Source organism: Heterocephalus glaber, unplaced genomic scaffold (assembly GCF_053883595.1).
Source record: "Heterocephalus glaber isolate CG9 unplaced genomic scaffold, H.glaber_assembly_v1.0 deba00001481, whole genome shotgun sequence".
Classification (NCBI taxonomy): Eukaryota; Metazoa; Chordata; class Mammalia; order Rodentia; family Bathyergidae; genus Heterocephalus; species Heterocephalus glaber.
Window position 1 is genome coordinate 31,323,274 of NW_028258317.1, and position 16,936 is coordinate 31,340,209.

The window sequence follows — 16,936 nt, forward strand, 5'->3', positions numbered from 1 at the left end:
TTCTCAGCTCACAATAAGACTAATGGATGATCTCTAATGCAGAGATGATCCAAAACCAGCCAGGTACAAGAAGTTTGAGGATTTTAACATTCTCCACATAAGTGTGCAGCACAAATCCATTCCTGTACAAGACAAAACCTTATTCCTATCCAATTGTCTTTCAACTGTTTTTCCTGGGAGCACGCAGAAATCTTTCCTGTTCCATGGGGGTTATTGATGAGCTCTCAACTGGGTTGAGCATGTGCCTCACTCTCTGGCTATGTTCAACACAGCCACAACTTTCCCCCTAATGTCCCCTCTCTTAGCTGCACATGACAAACTCCTAACCTTGGTGAAATTCAAGCTCTGGTACCAAGGTGTATTTATTTTCTAGGGTTGCTGTAACAAAGTACTACAAGCTGGGAGGCTTAGAACATAAATTTATTGTCTTACAATCCTGGTGAATATAAGGCCAAGTTCAATGTGTCAGAAGGGTTGGCTCCCTCTGAGAGCTGTGAGGGAGAATCTGCTCCATGCCTCCTTCCCATTCCCTGGTATTTTGCTGGAATTCCTTGATTTTTGCTGTATCACTCCAATCTGTCTTTATCTTCAATGGTTTGTGTGTGTGTGTGTGTGTAAATTTCCCCTTTTTTATAAGGACACTACTCACATTGGATTAATGGTCTACCCTAGTACAATACAACTCATCCTTACTTAACTAATTATAAAAGCCTATTTCCAAGGACATTAACTCCTCATTATTAGGAGTTAAGGCTTCAACCTATCAGTGGGGAAGGAGGGAGACAGAGGAAAGATGAGAATACTGCCCCATATTATTTTGTATATTGGGTGAGTATCAACTCTTCTGTCAGGTTTTGCCCCAAAAGACAGGCCTCTCTCTTCAACTCAGCTTCCTCCATCTGCAGCAGCAGAAAGCTGGACAACTTCAACTTTCCTTAAAATATTTCCACGAAACCAAAATAAAAACAAAGCACCTAAAAGACCACAGAAATCTTTAAAGGCTATGAAAATCACCCCTTCTGTCATATTTGCTGTAAACTTTATAAATAGTTTAAAACACAAGAAATATCTGGTGAACTGGATTCAGACCAACAAGCCTCTGTTGCACATGTGTGGATGTTGGCATACATCAAGAAAGAACAGGCCACACACAGGGAGGGAACAGCATTCAGTATTAGCTCTGCCTACCATCACTTACTCCTGCAACTCGATCTCTGCTAAACTCTGACATACTCTGAGTTCCATTGGTTAATTTTCTATTATAAACCACATCCCTGAAACAATAAATGTGGTCTGCATGAGAAATTAATTTTCAGTTTACCTAAGTTTTTTTTTATGGCCTAATTGTATTTATTAAGCTAAAAATATTTGTATTCTGAGCCTTTCTGTACTTTCTGTGATTGACACAAAAAGGTCCATTCTCAGATCACTTTGTCATAAACCCATGGTTCCTTTTGGCTTGGGAAGTATATGTGAAGGAGGGGGTGGCAGACAAATCCATCTTATATATACTACCTGTGTAGGACTTTTCCAGCACAATGTGTGGCATATAGTAAATGGTCAATACATAATAGGGTCTTTCCTCTTTGCAGACAATTGTTATCTATTATTCCTTTGTTAAAACATAGGAACATCCGTTACAAAACATCTCCATCCCTATGCCTAAGTAGAATTTTACAAAACCTGGGATAGCCCTATCAATTGTTCTCTTCTATGTAGTTAAAAATGACAACACAGTCATGTAGCTGTCTGTCAATAAAATAGAACCTAGCTCAATGTCCATGTGCAACTCAGAAATATACATATATTGAGAAAATGCCCTATGCTCTTTCTGTCTCTCATTGCAAAATTTCACAGACATCATTCCCTGACTGGAGCTTCTCACTGCAAATCTCACTAGGTTTTGTGCCCCACACTGGATTTCTAGGTTGACTTCATCATCACCCAGCATCAAAATAAAAAAAGATGAGAAGAACAGTATTCCGTATTTAAATGTCATACCACAGGGAGTGGTTACCAGTCTATAACAAGCTCCTTTCTCCTTTTCTATCTTGCTTCCTTTCCTGATCATCACTTGGGAATGGGAAAACCCAAGCAACCACCCTTAGGCTCAGTCATTAGGAATACCTGGACAGAGTCAAACCCCTTCTATAGGCCCTGAGGATGTATAATGGACTATCAAGCTGTGACAACTTCTAAGGGCTCATCATTTCACTCATCAGTGACAACTTTTAAACCAAGTCTAAAATCTCTTGATTCCTCTTCTTCTCCTCCGTTTTTCACTTTTTCCTTTTTTTTTATTCACTAGAAACAATAAGTGATAACAACCCAAAGAGAAAATAATGGTGGAGGGAAGCAGTGGGAAAACAATTTACATTCTAATTTGTTGACTTTAATAAACTGATTTTGTTGATCAACTGTAAGGAGACAACCCCTGTGCAGCCCATTGCCCAGCTGCACAATGGTGTAATAGTAAGTGATCACTTATTTGGTTGTATGTGAAACACATTTTTCTTCCAGTAGTGAAGGGCACATTGGTAATCTTATTCTCCACAACTAAAGTAAAATAGAAGGAAATATATTTGCATAAGCTTTCCTTGGGTCTGATCACACAGCAACAAGGTTTTCAGGGGTTCCAGGCCAACCATCCTCAACTGGTTGGAATGCTTCCCTCCTGGCCAAGTGGCTAGCCCAGGAGCTCACCAGAGTTTCAATGCCTTCTCAATGGGTCACATCTTTCTCAACATAACATCTGAATTTTAAAACCTCACCTTGTCAAAGTTCAAATGAAAGATCTGAGCACTAAAAAATGATTTGCTTTAAGTAGTAAGATTCAAAGTTTTGTAGAATTTTTAAAAATTCGTTAATTTTATTGGTACATTTTAGGTATACAATATGCTGACATTCATTATTGGGAATTTGCACCTTTACATGCTATATCTTGGTTCAGTTTTGTAGAATTTTAATTGGCTCAGGTAATGTTACTGTTTATTAGTTCTTTTTATTTATCTGTCAGAGAAGGACTGTATTTAAGTTATATCCACATGAATGACAACTGAGAAATCCTTAGCTTTCTATGTATTTATTTATGTATTTTCATTCCACAAATGTAAATTAGCTTATAACGCACAAGACATTAGAGAAACAAGGCCTATCCTTAGGTGCCCAACCATGGTGGGAAACATGAACAGATAGAGCCAAGATAAGTACAGTCCCAGAGATATGAGAGAACTGCTGAAATACAGAGAATAAAAGCCAGTCCATGACTACAGGGACCCAATCCCAAAGGCCATTCTGGTTTGACCACAGTGATGGCCTGCCTTCTCCCCTAAGTCATTCAGGCCTTCGTTACCAACAGTCTGTATGCCCTTTAAGAACAGGTGAGGATTTCAGCAGCCATCTTCATGACTTCTATTGCTTTCAACTGAGAGCAATAGAAATTCAGCTACAACCTCATTAAGTAAAAATGAGATTTACTGGAAAAATGAACTGTGTATAGCATCACACTAATTGCAGCAGAGAAGGCAATTCAGGATCATAGGCACAGGATGGAGGTTCAATTTCATAAATAACCTGCTCTCTCCTTTTCTTATCATGCTTCTATCTGACTAGGGACAGAGGGATTGGACAACTAGGAATCACACTTATTATCACACACTTATTGCTCTATGATCAGAGGAGAAAGGAAAGACTTTGCACATAGTATTTCTGACCCTCAACTTGCTAAGAGGTAGTTCTTTCATCATTTTTGAAAACAGGAAACTAAGTAGTAAGAATTAAGTAATCTGCTTTAAGTCTTGGTAAAGAGCAGGGGAACAATCCATGGCCAGGTTAGTCATTCTGATTCTGAAACTGGTTCTCAATGCACCATACTGCCTACCAACATTGGTTGAATGAAGGAATACATGAATATGTATTCCTGCCTCATACAGCTGGGTGAAAGTTAAAACTTTTCCAAATCACCCTTAGTTCCACTCTAATCAGTCAAATAATTGGCTGCCAATAATTTCATTTTACTCTACAAGATTCCTCAAAAGTGAAATAGCTTCAGCCAAAAAGAAAATGCTAAAGATTGCTCTGGTTTTGGTGGGTAGAAACTGCTGTCAGGAAGATCATCAGGTCTTCCCAACAGGAAACACATTATGAGAGATGGAGGAGTCTGGGTTGGAGACCTAGCACCTCATCAGCTGAGCAAAGCATCTTCTGGGCATCTGTGTAACTGACATCATGTGCCTCTTGACCCAGCCACACTTGCTTTTGAAATACTTTGACAACACTGGGTAAATGTGAACATGTTCTTCAAAACTCCACCACCGGGAGCCCGAATCTTTCATGGCATAGGGCCTTGGAAGCTAACCAAGATAACTGGGGGGGGGGGCACCTTCTTCCCCGCCCTGTCTGATTCCTGATAAATTGGCTGGTCCCTCAGTAGCTACGGCATATGTGCTGAGCAGATTTCTGCAGGAGTAGAGAACAGTTGTCTCGGCCATGCTATAGTCAATGGAGAAAAGCAATGCTGGGCTCAGGAGAGATGAACCAGATCTTCCCACTGTCTAGATCTGTATGCATAGGAAGAAAAACTGGCTTTTTGGAGCATCAACCTCTATGGCCAAAAGGCAGAACCCCAGGGGGAAGAGGAGAACATTCTAGGTCACATGAAGCTTAACCCAATGAAATACTGAAAAGGCAAGTAAAATTCCTGGTTCAAGATGGCAGATCATTTCCCTCTATCTCTTCCTCTTCCCAATATCTCATAGAAATTACAGTGAACAAGTTATCAAGGAGTAGAATGGTGAGATAGTATTTAATGAAAATGAAACAAGACAAAGATTTAAGTGCATCATTTACACTCATGTTTATTTCCACAAGTATACTATTATTCTTGCAAAGTTACTGATGAAGAATGAAACATAATATAACTATTTCTTTTAGTAATACATTTACCTATAAGTAACAAATCACCTTATTAACAATGGGTTAAACAGAAAAGGATATAAACTATATAAGATCTCATCAAGGCAGGTCAGCTTTTCAACAGTGCTGCCAGGGACTTGGGCACATTTTTTGTTCTGTCGTTTTTATTGTGTCACTGTATCACTTCTCAACTCGTGGCCTTAACATGGCTATTGCACCTGAAACATTGCCTATGCATTTCAGCAAGAAATGTATGTATGGGGGACAGGTATCTACCCAAATCAGGAAAGCAGGCACTCTCTCGGAATTCTTCATCTTCCAAATGGAGTCTGGAGAAATGAATGTTTTTGGCTGTACATATTGTCTCTGTTGAAAAGGAAGAAAAAAGAATAGAAAAAAAAGACTGGGCAAAAGTCTGTAAAAACTTCATTAAGGTCTAATAAAATCTAGGAGAAAAGAGGAGAGGTGGGCAGTGTTATAAACAAAGTAAAAAGTTATAGACTAAATTTATAAATTAATCAATATAGAGGTTAGTACCTTATTTAGAATTATAGGGCTGAGAATAAATGGTAAAGGAAAAGAAATCAAATAAAAACGTTTGCTTCTAAGATTGGAAGCAAGCATTGTGAAATGGGAGAGGATAACTTTTCATTTTAAATGTTTTACATTGTTTTCATTTCTTCTAAAATAATGTACATGTGATATTATTATAATTATTATAAAGAGAATATCATGAGCATGTTTTCTATTTCAAGTAGGTGAGACATGCTAGATTAGTTATAAACATGCCCACCAGCTAGCTCAGAGTCTAACATATAGTATATTTCAACACATATATGTGAATAAAAAATTAATTTATAAAATTATTTTAAAATAAAAGTAAAGCTAAATATTTACACACTCAAAAAGAATCATGAAGGAATGACAAAAGTTAGAATATTTGATGCTCTTCAATTTGGTAGGAACTAGCTAGGGCTTTTGACTGTAACCAATCTATTCTGGAAAGGGCAAAATATTTGACGACCTGCATTCTGTGGATTGACAAGATCCTGGTACCTTAGAATTACCTCTCGCTCTATCACCTTATGCCTCAAATGTAGCTGTTAAAATTTCATTCTTTTGTCTCAAAAGTGTGTGGATCAGTTTAAATGCAAACAGCAAGAAAATATTTCAAATGTATATAAATCAATGTGTATACATATGGCTTCAATACAGGTTCTGATAAGCCTTAGGCAGTGGCTAGGAAACCACATGAAGGGTAGCATGAGGGATCACAACCAAAGTGGAGACAGTAGACAGAAGAGGGCTCAAAAACAAACTTCATGTAGTTCATAATCTTGCCAGCAAAAAGAGGGGAGTCTAGAAATGTTAATGCCTACAAGGTCCTTTCTTCTCACTTTTCTTATCTCTAAAATAAGAATAAGAATACCTACCATGAATTTATCTTGGAGGTATTTATTTATTTATCTTTAAGCAGTGGCCAAGTTTATTTGAAAAAGTAAAAATGAAGAGTGAGGGGGAAACCACCTCTGCAGAGTGAGCTTGGGCAAGTAAAAGAGGAAAAAGTGAGGTAACAGAACACCCTGAAGAAAGCAGGGCAGGCTATTGTGAGGACAGCCAAGAAAGCAGAAGCATTTTTTAGAAAGGCATAGGAAATTATATGTACTGTCCACTAGCCCTGAAAAACAACCATTTGTCCCCTATTCCACGCTATAAAAATGAAATTGTTCAGGGTGAGGGATTTAGCTCAGTGGTTCCAGCGCCTGCCTCACAAGCGCAAGGTCCCAAGTTCAATACCTGGTACCAAAAAAAATTACAATTGACCAACGTTATTATAGAAACAAGCACTGAAGACAAAATAACTTTCTAGTTATATTATTTATCTAGATTTATTATTTGGGATTTCTAGTTATCATTTGGGACATAACTTTCAAGTTATATTACTAACTAATATGACAGTGAAAGGGAAAAGAAAATGACTGTCCAAATTTTTTAAATTGTGCATTCCTTTTGATTTGGCAAAATCAAATCTTTTGTTTCTACAATTGTTTACTAATTATACAAAGTTTAAAAAGGCATTAAACAGAAATGTCTATTGGTTCAAATTTTATAATCCCCAAATTTAGTAGTAAAATATAAATTTCTAACCATAGAAGATTGATTAATGATATTTTACTACAGCTTCAAAATGGAATACTACGTACCAATTACAATGGTTATGCTACAGCTTTATGTATTGACTCAGACATTATCCCATAGATTACACTCTAAGTGGCAATGACACATTTCAAAACAGTATGTAGGGCTGGGGATTTAGCTCAGTGGTTTCGCCGCGTGCTGCACAAGCGCAAGAACCCGAATTCAATCCCCCATACGAAAAAAAAAAACCAAACAACAACAAAAAACAGTATGTATACTATAATTCCACTTTGTGAGAAAAATGTACAGATATGCATAAAATAATACCTAGAATTAACATACTAAAAGAGTAAAGGGATTATCTCTGAGATTCATGAAAATTTATTTCTTCTTTGTACTTTTTCTGAGTGTTCAACACATTCACTATCAAAAAATGACTCTTTTCTTTTTTGAGGCAGGGTCTCATCCTGCTATGTATTTCAGGCTCACTATGTAACCCAGGCTGACCTAGAAATCACAGCTATCCTCCTGCCTCAGCCTCCTGAGTACCATGCCCGGCTTAAAATGACTTTTAGAATAACTTAGTAATAGTAAAGCTACCTCAATTTTTTTCCTTTGGTACCAGGAATCAAACTCAGGACCTTGTGCTTGCCAGGCAAGCGTGACCCCACTGGGCTACATCCCCAGCCCTAAGGGTATTTCAATTTGAAAGAGTAAAATACATTGCCTCCAATTTTATCATGATCTGAATGAGTCTTTTACCCTAGTTGTGCCCTGACACTCCATTTACTCTTCCATGTCAGTGACGTAACTGAGAATATGAATACAAGCTCCATTCAACAGTTATAAGCCCCAGTTTAATTTCTGAGACTCACATAATGCTAGTATTTTATACTTCAATGTTCTTAAACTATATTTACCCACTCATAAACCTTTATTGTGAGTACAAAATGCTCTAGATTGGGATTTAGGAGGCTTTGGTGCTTTTCCCTCTCAGCACTAGCATGTTTTGGCAAATTGCTCTACTGGACTTCTCAGGACCCCACTGGGCACTCCAGAGATTTGTGCATACATGAATTTTTCTTCTCTCGAAGATTTAATATCTACACTTGTTTCCTTCCCTCCATAAGACTGTAATTTAATGTAAAGGACTTTTCCAGCTGGATCTTATAGGTCTAAAGAGAAGGTCTGGACTGAAAAACTATGTATATCTGAATTCTCACTCTAACACTAATGCTGTGTGACCTTGGTCAAATTTATTGACTTTTCTGAAATTTATCTTCATTGCCTCAAAAGTGGGCTAATAAAATGATCTACCTCTTAAGATTTCAAAAATGAGTTATTACATCTAAATCTTTAGGCATAATTTTGGCATTTCCTAAGAAATACTTGGTGAGTGTTAGATTATGTTATCATTGGTTACAGCAGTTACTTAATTCTTCTCAAAGATGAAGACCTAGTAATAAGAGATTATATAAAATCCAAAAGAGGAAAACTGAAGTTTTTTAAGTACAAAGAGGTATACATGTTGATAAGTAAGAATTTATTGAAAGGATTGAAAAGAAGAGAGATGATTCAATACCAGGAGTTTCTTGGATACTATCAAAGAACTTTTTTATTTTTTGGTGTATGTTTGTGATACATAATAGTTACATCATCAAAGGACCTCTTCATACACAAAATCTTGAGAGTCATCTTTTGTTTTAAAAATGTTTGATAGCAGTCACAACTTAGAATACTCTAATGAAACCAGCTCTTCATTTCATGATAGTAATTAAGCAGAGATTTTAATTATTTCAGTACACTCTTATTTCCATTTAAAAGTCTTCCTCAATAAATTGCATTTAAGCAGTTGTATTATCCAGACTTACACAAAGTTTGCCTGTGATTTTAGATAAACACAAATTTTTTAAAGCAGCACTTGAAAGTGCTCTTGTAATTTAACCCCCAAATTCTGAATTTAAAGGGAAAATAGGGGATTTACCAAATATGTGATGAAGAATCGTGTTTTCATGTCCTTTCATTTTGGCAGGAACTTTTGTTTCAATTGAAAACATTCTCTCACCATTAAAGACACCCAGAGGGCAACCACGAGTTAAGACCTGGAAAATAAAACTGAGAGGAAAAAACTGGAACAACATGTGGTTGTCATTTTCAGGGCCTCAGAGAGAGGAAGTGGTTTTCCACTGCTAGCTAAGCACATCAGGCACACATATCACATTAATGTGGAGGCAGTCAAAACACAAAGTGATAGTGTTCTGCTTTTTTCGTGCATGGTGAAGCAGGTGCTGACTTGCTTAGGACTGTGATGCCACTTCACATCTGAGATAATAGTTTTCTGTTTACATTTATGCCCTCTCACAACCCCTGTAAAAGATGTGCCCATCTTATTGGTCAAGGGTCCTCTTCGTAAAGATGAACCTTAGTAGGTTATAGGACTCCCTAAGACCACAGTTAGGAGTTCAATTAGAGATCTCTTTTCCTGAATTTTCTGTCTTAGAAATTATTTTCCATCCATGCCAAAAGAGTAATGCTTTTGACAGTGCCAGATGTAAAAACAGAATTAAACTATAGTACAAAGCAAAGCATCTCTAAGGAGGATTTTAAAATAACCTATAGAAATGAATTTGCCATTCTTCTACTCTCTTTAACAGCTTGTGGTCACCTTTCCTGTCTTTTCATTTCCTCTTGTCCACTCTAGGCTTAAATGCTGCTTCATCTGGGCTCAGGAAGACAAGGCACATATCTCAGTGTTTACATGGGAGTCGCAGCTCATGTCCATCCCCAGCCAGACATTGCTAGTTGATTACAGGACAATTCCATCTAGGCCAGATTCTCAGAATCCTTCTCACTCCAAAAGTCTAATTCCAATTGATTTGGGATAAAACTTTTCTTCAAGTTAGAACATAGTGTTCTAACCTTATATTGTCTCTGCCTGCATCTGCTAATCGTTCTGAGATTTATTTTCCTCACCTGTGCAATGGGGATCACACAATTGCTCATTAGGTCTGTAACAACATAATATATAGACCCTCACGATGCAAATGTACAGAATTATTATCCTTCACATAATACAGTGGGTTTTTAATTCTACTCATTTTTGTTGTTCCCATCATAACTAGCTTTCTCCTTTAGAAAACTCCAGCCTGCCTTTGGTTTTAGTGGTGCACCTCCTAGCACAGTGCCAGTGCATTATTTGCTTTCAATAAATATTACACACCTCCATCCCCTTCCTCACTCACTCCTAGTAATGTCACCCATTCATCAGTGTTGGTGCTTACAGTACATTTATACCATAATCAGTCCCATTCAAATAAATTATAAAGTGCAGCATCTCAAAGGAGGATTTTAAAGAAATATCTTGACAGGTTTCATACTCATTCACTCATAGGTCTCTACAACATTCCTTCCCTTATAAAGGACAAAATTCTGTAAATAAATGTGTCAATGACAGAGGCATCCAGGCTTTCTTCTCCATAAGAGGACGATGATGGTGCTGCTGCTACTGTTGCTAATGATGCTGATGGGGGGCGGGGGGAGATGATAATAAACATTGATTCAGCATTTCCTCCGTACAAGTCTTTGGTCAATAATCTTTATAAAAACTATATGTGCTTATATATGATCTTCATTTTAGAGATCAGGAAATTGGCAGAGAGGTTAAATGACTTGCCAAGGTCATGCAACTATTGAGTAAGTAGATCATGCCACTATTAAGAGAGGATTCAAACTCAAGCAATCTGGTTCCAGAGCCTGTATCCTCATATCTATATGTTGCTGCTTCCTCTTTCTCTGCCTTTCTTTTGGAATTTGTGAAGTCTGTGTCAAACACGATGGGTTTTCCCTAGAGGATGTGTTAAAAGCAGCCTCTTTCTTGCTTGAGCTTCTTTCATTCATCTGCAGGACCAGATGGACACTGCTCAGATACAGCCTAATTTCCCTGCCCAGGGAGTATGTACTTCAAGGCATGATTCTGGCTCTTAAGTATTTCATGGAGAAATTGTTGATAGCTGTGGAAATATAAAGGTATGTATAAAAGTACGAATATGAAAGCATATTGTTCTTTTTGTTTCTACATCCCTAATACTTAACATAGTGTCCTACACATGATCACTTTCCAATAAAATCAGGAGGAGGAATGGGGCTGTTAACTGAGTCCTTATTAATTCACAGTGTGTGAGAGGTCACAGCAGGCAGCTCAGAGTGGACCCACATCATAGTGCTTGATCATCATAAGAGCAGGTAACATTCCTTGAAAATTGATGGCGTGCTAGGTTGTGTCCCAGTGCTTTACAGAAATTGGCAAAACTTTGAACTGAGACCCAGAGGAGTTACACAACCCACCCTAGATTGTAGGGTGTAGAACTGATCCAAACCAAGGCAGCTAGTCTCCTGCATTAGCACTCTGTATTCTTCTGCTTAATTAGGAAAGAAAAGAGGAATGCCATGCTGTGAATAATGATGTGACCACAGCCAAATGGGAAGAGGAGAGACTAGGACAAAAATATCACATGTTCTGCAATTCTGATATTGACAGGGAAAAAAATTAACAAAAATCTCAATGTACCCACTCATATTAGAAGGACCTGAAACGCATGTTTGTGGTAAAATACAATTAGCTAAAACAAAGCTTTCAAAACTATACTAAATATCTAAACAAGGATTTCTCCCAGAGAATTATTCTAGATTTGAACAAAGACAAGTTTCTCCATCAGGAACAGGGCATACAGAAGAAAAATCAAACTAAACCTGGACATGGTGATACACACATGCAATCCTAGCACTCTGGGAGCTGAGGCAGGAGGGTCTCAAATTCGAGCAGAGACTGGGTAACTTAAGTAATTTAGGGAGACTTTGGCTCAAAATAAAAATTAAAAATAGGGGCATAGCTCATTGTGAAGGCCCTGTGTTCGATCCTTAGTCCCCATCCTCAGAGAGAGAGAGGGAGAGAGAGAGAGAGAGAGAGCACAAACTAAGGCAAGGACATTCACAGCTTTGTTTAACTGAGAGTTGATCTTTTATTGGAGATAGTTCATATCCACCACAATTGCAAAGTTGAATGTGCATTATCACTGTCCAAAGATGCTAGGAAGGTTTTCTGATTGAAAAGAGGTAAACAAAAAGCATGAAGGAAAAAAAAAAGGAGTACCCCGAAATCGGGTGAAAGGACAAAGTTCTGCAGGCATATAATTTGAAGACGTGGAATCTGTGTGATCAGAGGCAATCTACTGCCAAGCTGCCTGCTAGACGCAGGAGCAGCAGTGGCCAGGACACCTGGTGCCCAGTCAGAGCTCCCTGGCGGGCCTCTGACTTAACACTGTCTTCTCTCTGGAGTGGCACTTTCAAAGGAGCCGAGGCAACTGGAAGATTTTACAGCAGTTAGCATTGAGAAAATTTTTCATTAAAATATCTAAAAGACAGTAGCAACTTCAGATTGCTCCAGGTTTTGAAAACTGACCAGTTTCCAAAGGGAAGTGTTCTCTGCCAACCAGGAAGTGCTATGGCAGAACTTCAATATGTTTGGGCTGAATGTCTCCCACAAGACCATATATAGAACCCAAGGTCACACCTCCATGACCCAGGCAGACACACCCACTGGAGTACTTTAATAATGGGCTAGGAATTTCTTAATCCAATAAGGTTAACTTATGAGGATTAATGATCAAAGGCCATGATTAACATCTGGCAGTTTCTGTTTTCAGTGAATCTGAAATTTGATCTGGAGAAACAGGATCAAGTCTTCCACTTTCAGCACCATCCCAATCTTGAGCATACCCAGCTGATACTCTGGATGTTTTATGATTTCCTAAGAGAATGATAGCAAAGGAAGATGGGAAAATAAAGACAGTTGTAGATTAGGAAAACAGGGAAAGATGGTGTCTTAGTTTGGGCTGCTATAACAAGGTACTGTAGAGACTGAGTAACTTAGAAATAAGTCTAAAACCAAGGCACTAGAGAGTCAGCATCTCATGAGGACCTGCTTCCTGTTCTTTCCTTTTTTTTTTTTCTTTGCTGTGTCTTCACAAGGAGCAAAGGGCAAATGAGTTCCTTTGGACCAGTTTTTAATCTGGTTACTAATCACACTCATGAAGGCTCCACCATCACCACACAGCCACCTTCCAGGACACACTTCCTAACATCACCATCTTAGGGTGAGGGTTTGACACATCAGCTCTAAGGGAACCAGACCTTCAGACTGTTGCAGAGAGAAAGGTGAGACAGAAGTGCCAAAGATGTACCCCTACCAGTCCTCCCATGCTAACGGTGGAATAGGGAAAGATTCAGAAAACGGTCACTCTCTCTCTCTTAGACTTCCTGCCATCCATTCATGGTTAAATCCTTCACAAAGCATCAATGTGTGTTTATTCAGTATTGTCTTATTCACATTCTTAGTATCACATCCTCAATATCACAATATATTCCATATTTGTGGGTTCTTTTCACATTTTCAGGTAGAATTGAGTATAACTAACTCCTAAAGACAGAGTGAAAAAATTCTCTTCACTGATGAGACTGATTGAAGGAGGAACAAAATGATAGCTTAGTTAACAGGCATTCTTTCCTTTACACACAAAACCAGTTATTTACAATGTGCCAGAGACCAGAGGAGCACTGAGGCCTCACTGGCCTCCTCTGAGCACAAAGGAGAAAGGCTGCACTCAGGGTGACTGCATAGTGCAGGGAAAACCTAAGACAGCTGAGGCTAAGTTGTTTACCAGAGATGTCCTGATGGGTATTGGAAAGCAGATGACTCTTGTGTCACTCTGATTGCTCGTGCCCCTGTGTGGGCGAATGAAGATGAGGTGAGCGAGATGCAGGGGCTCCTCTGCCCACTAGAGGTGAGAGCCCCCGGCTGCCCGCAGGTTACACCGACTCTGCCTCTCTGTTGTTCATCCTCGTTAACCCTGGGGTCAGGGAGGATGAAGGAGCAGGTCTAGGTCCTCTAATGAGGCCGCTTGGTGGGTCACCAGAGCCCCAGTGCGGTCTTGGACCCAGGCTTGCCTACATGCCTGTAAGTTTATGAGTCAGGTTTGAATTTAACATGCTAACTAGCACCATATTTAAAGAATGTACAATATTCTTTTTAGAAAATGATGCTGTTTTTCCAAAATGGTGCTACTTATTTTCCATATTATTGTTTTTCACTAAATCTTAGTCCTGCATACTTCCTTCTATGACTAGTACTTTTACTTAGGATGTTGATGCTCACAGATTTCCCCCATATAAGATACTGCCCACATTATTCAAGGGCATTTCTGTCCAAGAGGATCTTCTGCAGATTTGAAACAGTCTCTTTTTTGTCTAATATAGTGGATAGTAGCCATGTGGCTATTAAACTCTCGAAATGTGCCTAGTGTGTCTGACGAATTAATTTTGAAATTACACTTAATTTAAAATTTAATAGCACATGCGGCTGGTGGCTATCATATTTAGCAGTCCAATTCTATATTCCCGAGGATTCTTGGGTGAGAGGGAGGGTATGGGAGAAGGCAACTTCCTCAAGCTATGTTGCTCCACTCTTGACATAAGACACAATGTCCATAAAAACTGTTTATCAACTTAGTCTAGAGTGGACTTTTCAGTCATATCATTACAACACTTTACACCCAGTACTGTCTGTACTGCTTTCCTATTTATCACCATCTGACAGAAGATGAATTATAATTATTTATTTATTGCTTGTCTTCCCCTAACAGTGTAGCTGGAATTCTGAGACCCTGTCCCGCAGTGATGAAGAATGAAATCACAGATGAAGGAGGTAGGGTACAAGCAAATGTATTTAAAAGATATAAAGGCTAGAAAGTAAAAGATATGGAAGCAAGGAAGTCCCTGCTAGCTGGGAGGGGATCCTGAGTAGGATACCAAAGGAGGCTTTGTCTAGGAGATTTAAAGGGATTCAGAAGAACGCTCAGGCCTTTGTGTAGGCAGTATAATTTCTACCCTATAGGAGCCTACATACTTTTTAGGTTCTAATCTATGAATACAGTGCTGGAGAAAGGTCTATGTGCACTTGAGCCAATGGCCTGCCGGAGGTCTCAGACTGCTGAAGGACACCTGCCAGATGTTTTTGTAAGAATCCTGGAGGGCAGTGACTCAGCAGACTGTATTTTGGGCTTCATACCTCCATTTTGGCACCACTTCCTTACTGCCTAATAGAACCCTAACTCCTGACTCATTAATTATGTCTCATTCCACCACTACCCCCCACAGGCTGACCTTAACTGTTAGAGAAAAGGGTGGATGGTCACCTAGCTGCTTTGAGCTATACAGGGGCGCCAAGAAGCAGCTGGCAGTCAGGAGCATCCCCTAGAGAGATTGTCCAATGGCCCGTGGTAGACGTTAGGTGGGATCTCCATGGCATGTTTCATTTATATGACCAGCTGAAATTTAATAAACTTTAGGCAAGAGGAAACAGAGTGAATAAGGAGACAGAGTAAACAGAGTCCAAAATGTAGAGGATAGCAAGAGCATCAATACTAGTATGAAGGGTCTTATAGGGGTTCAGGCTAACCCCAAGAGGATTTAAGGAGGGAACTCTCAAACCTAGACTGGGTGACAGACTGTTTTAGGAAGGAGCCCAGATTCCAGATGGAACCAGACATTGGGAATGTAAGCTGGTTAAAAAATTGGATGTCATGGAGGGCACTGGCAGCAGTGTATCTCTCCCTCTACGAGAAAGGCAGGGTATGATAAAAGAGCCTCCCATCTTGGAGATACTGGCCAGTTTTTCCAAGGGAGACGGCAGTGGTCTGGCCCTGTAGCCAGGCAAATTTAAAGTTGGACTGTAAATCTGTCAGTGGGGTGGATATCGGGTTCCAAGGTGACCATGAGCCTATAGAGGAAGGTCTGGTTCTAGAAAACCAGTTGTCTATGTGCAGAGGTGGAGGGGTCTTGAATGCTGTGATTATTGGGGGCATGACCTGTAATGATTTTGATAATGGGAGTAAAAAGAGAAAAACTAGAGATGAGGTAATGTCTTGTCTCATTGAGTACAGGTCCAAATGTTGGGTTGTGATAACCCCAGGTGTGATTATTGGTGTCATTTAGTTCTAACATTAATCCTGTCCATGTTTCTGAATAGTTATGATGTTTGTTTTCCCACCAAAAGGAGGAGAGAGAGAAACTGAGGTACTCATATTACCCATCACTCTGTTCTGTTTTGAACTGACCGTAAGATCTCCTGTCCTTTTCATCATAGCCCCTTGTATATTGGAAGGAGACAGAGGGAAAGTGTAAGGAACTCCAGGGCAGGTCCTGTGTCATTAGGTTAGAGAAACAATGAGAAGGCTTAAGAAGTAGAGATGTAACCTGTCCTAAAGTCTGATAGTTTTGTCTTGAGGAAGTATTTTTCCAGCTGGGGAATGGATGCTGCAGCCCTCTATCTTTTTCTCCTAGAGGGTAGGGGGGCCAGCGGTGAGTGGACACGAAGGTCAAATGGCACCTTTTTAGAGTCTGTGGATCAAAGGATTCCCAGTTTTTGAGGATGCATTTTTAAAGGGGTGATGGGAGCTGAAACTTTTTCATTTTTTAGAAAAATGTCAAAGGGAGAGAAGGTGTCCCTTGTTTTTTTAATTGAATATTCCCTGGCCAAAGTACACCTTGACTGCCTATGAGGTCCTATTTGCTAGTGGCCACAACCAGAATGGGGGCCAGTGAGGACACCTACATAGTCACTCTGTGTCCTTCACCCTCTCTTGTGTTCCTGAAGCCTTTTGGTCGTGACCAGAAGTTGGACTACCTTTACCCAAAAGAAAGTGAAATACCTCTGTAAGTCTCTATTAATGTCCTGAAGGGCAATCAAGGCTAACGTGGGCCAGGGTCCTGCTGGCCACAAAGCTGGGAAAAATAATTGTTCAGGCATTATTTTATGGCTGTATTTGTC

At 39.3% G+C, this 16,936-nt stretch overlaps 1 long non-coding RNA gene across 1 annotated transcript in view; it reads left to right on the forward strand.

Annotated features, from left to right (window-relative positions):
- The first annotated feature begins 14,750 nt into the window (after window positions 1–14,750).
- The window catches only part of LOC110347759 (uncharacterized), a 32,790-nt gene continuing 30,604 nt past the window's right edge, over window positions 14,751–16,936 (forward strand). Inside the window, exon 1 of the long non-coding RNA XR_002392552.2 lies at window positions 14,751–14,812. This is a non-coding gene — a long non-coding RNA (uncharacterized LOC110347759). The remainder of the gene's footprint in view (window positions 14,813–16,936) is intronic.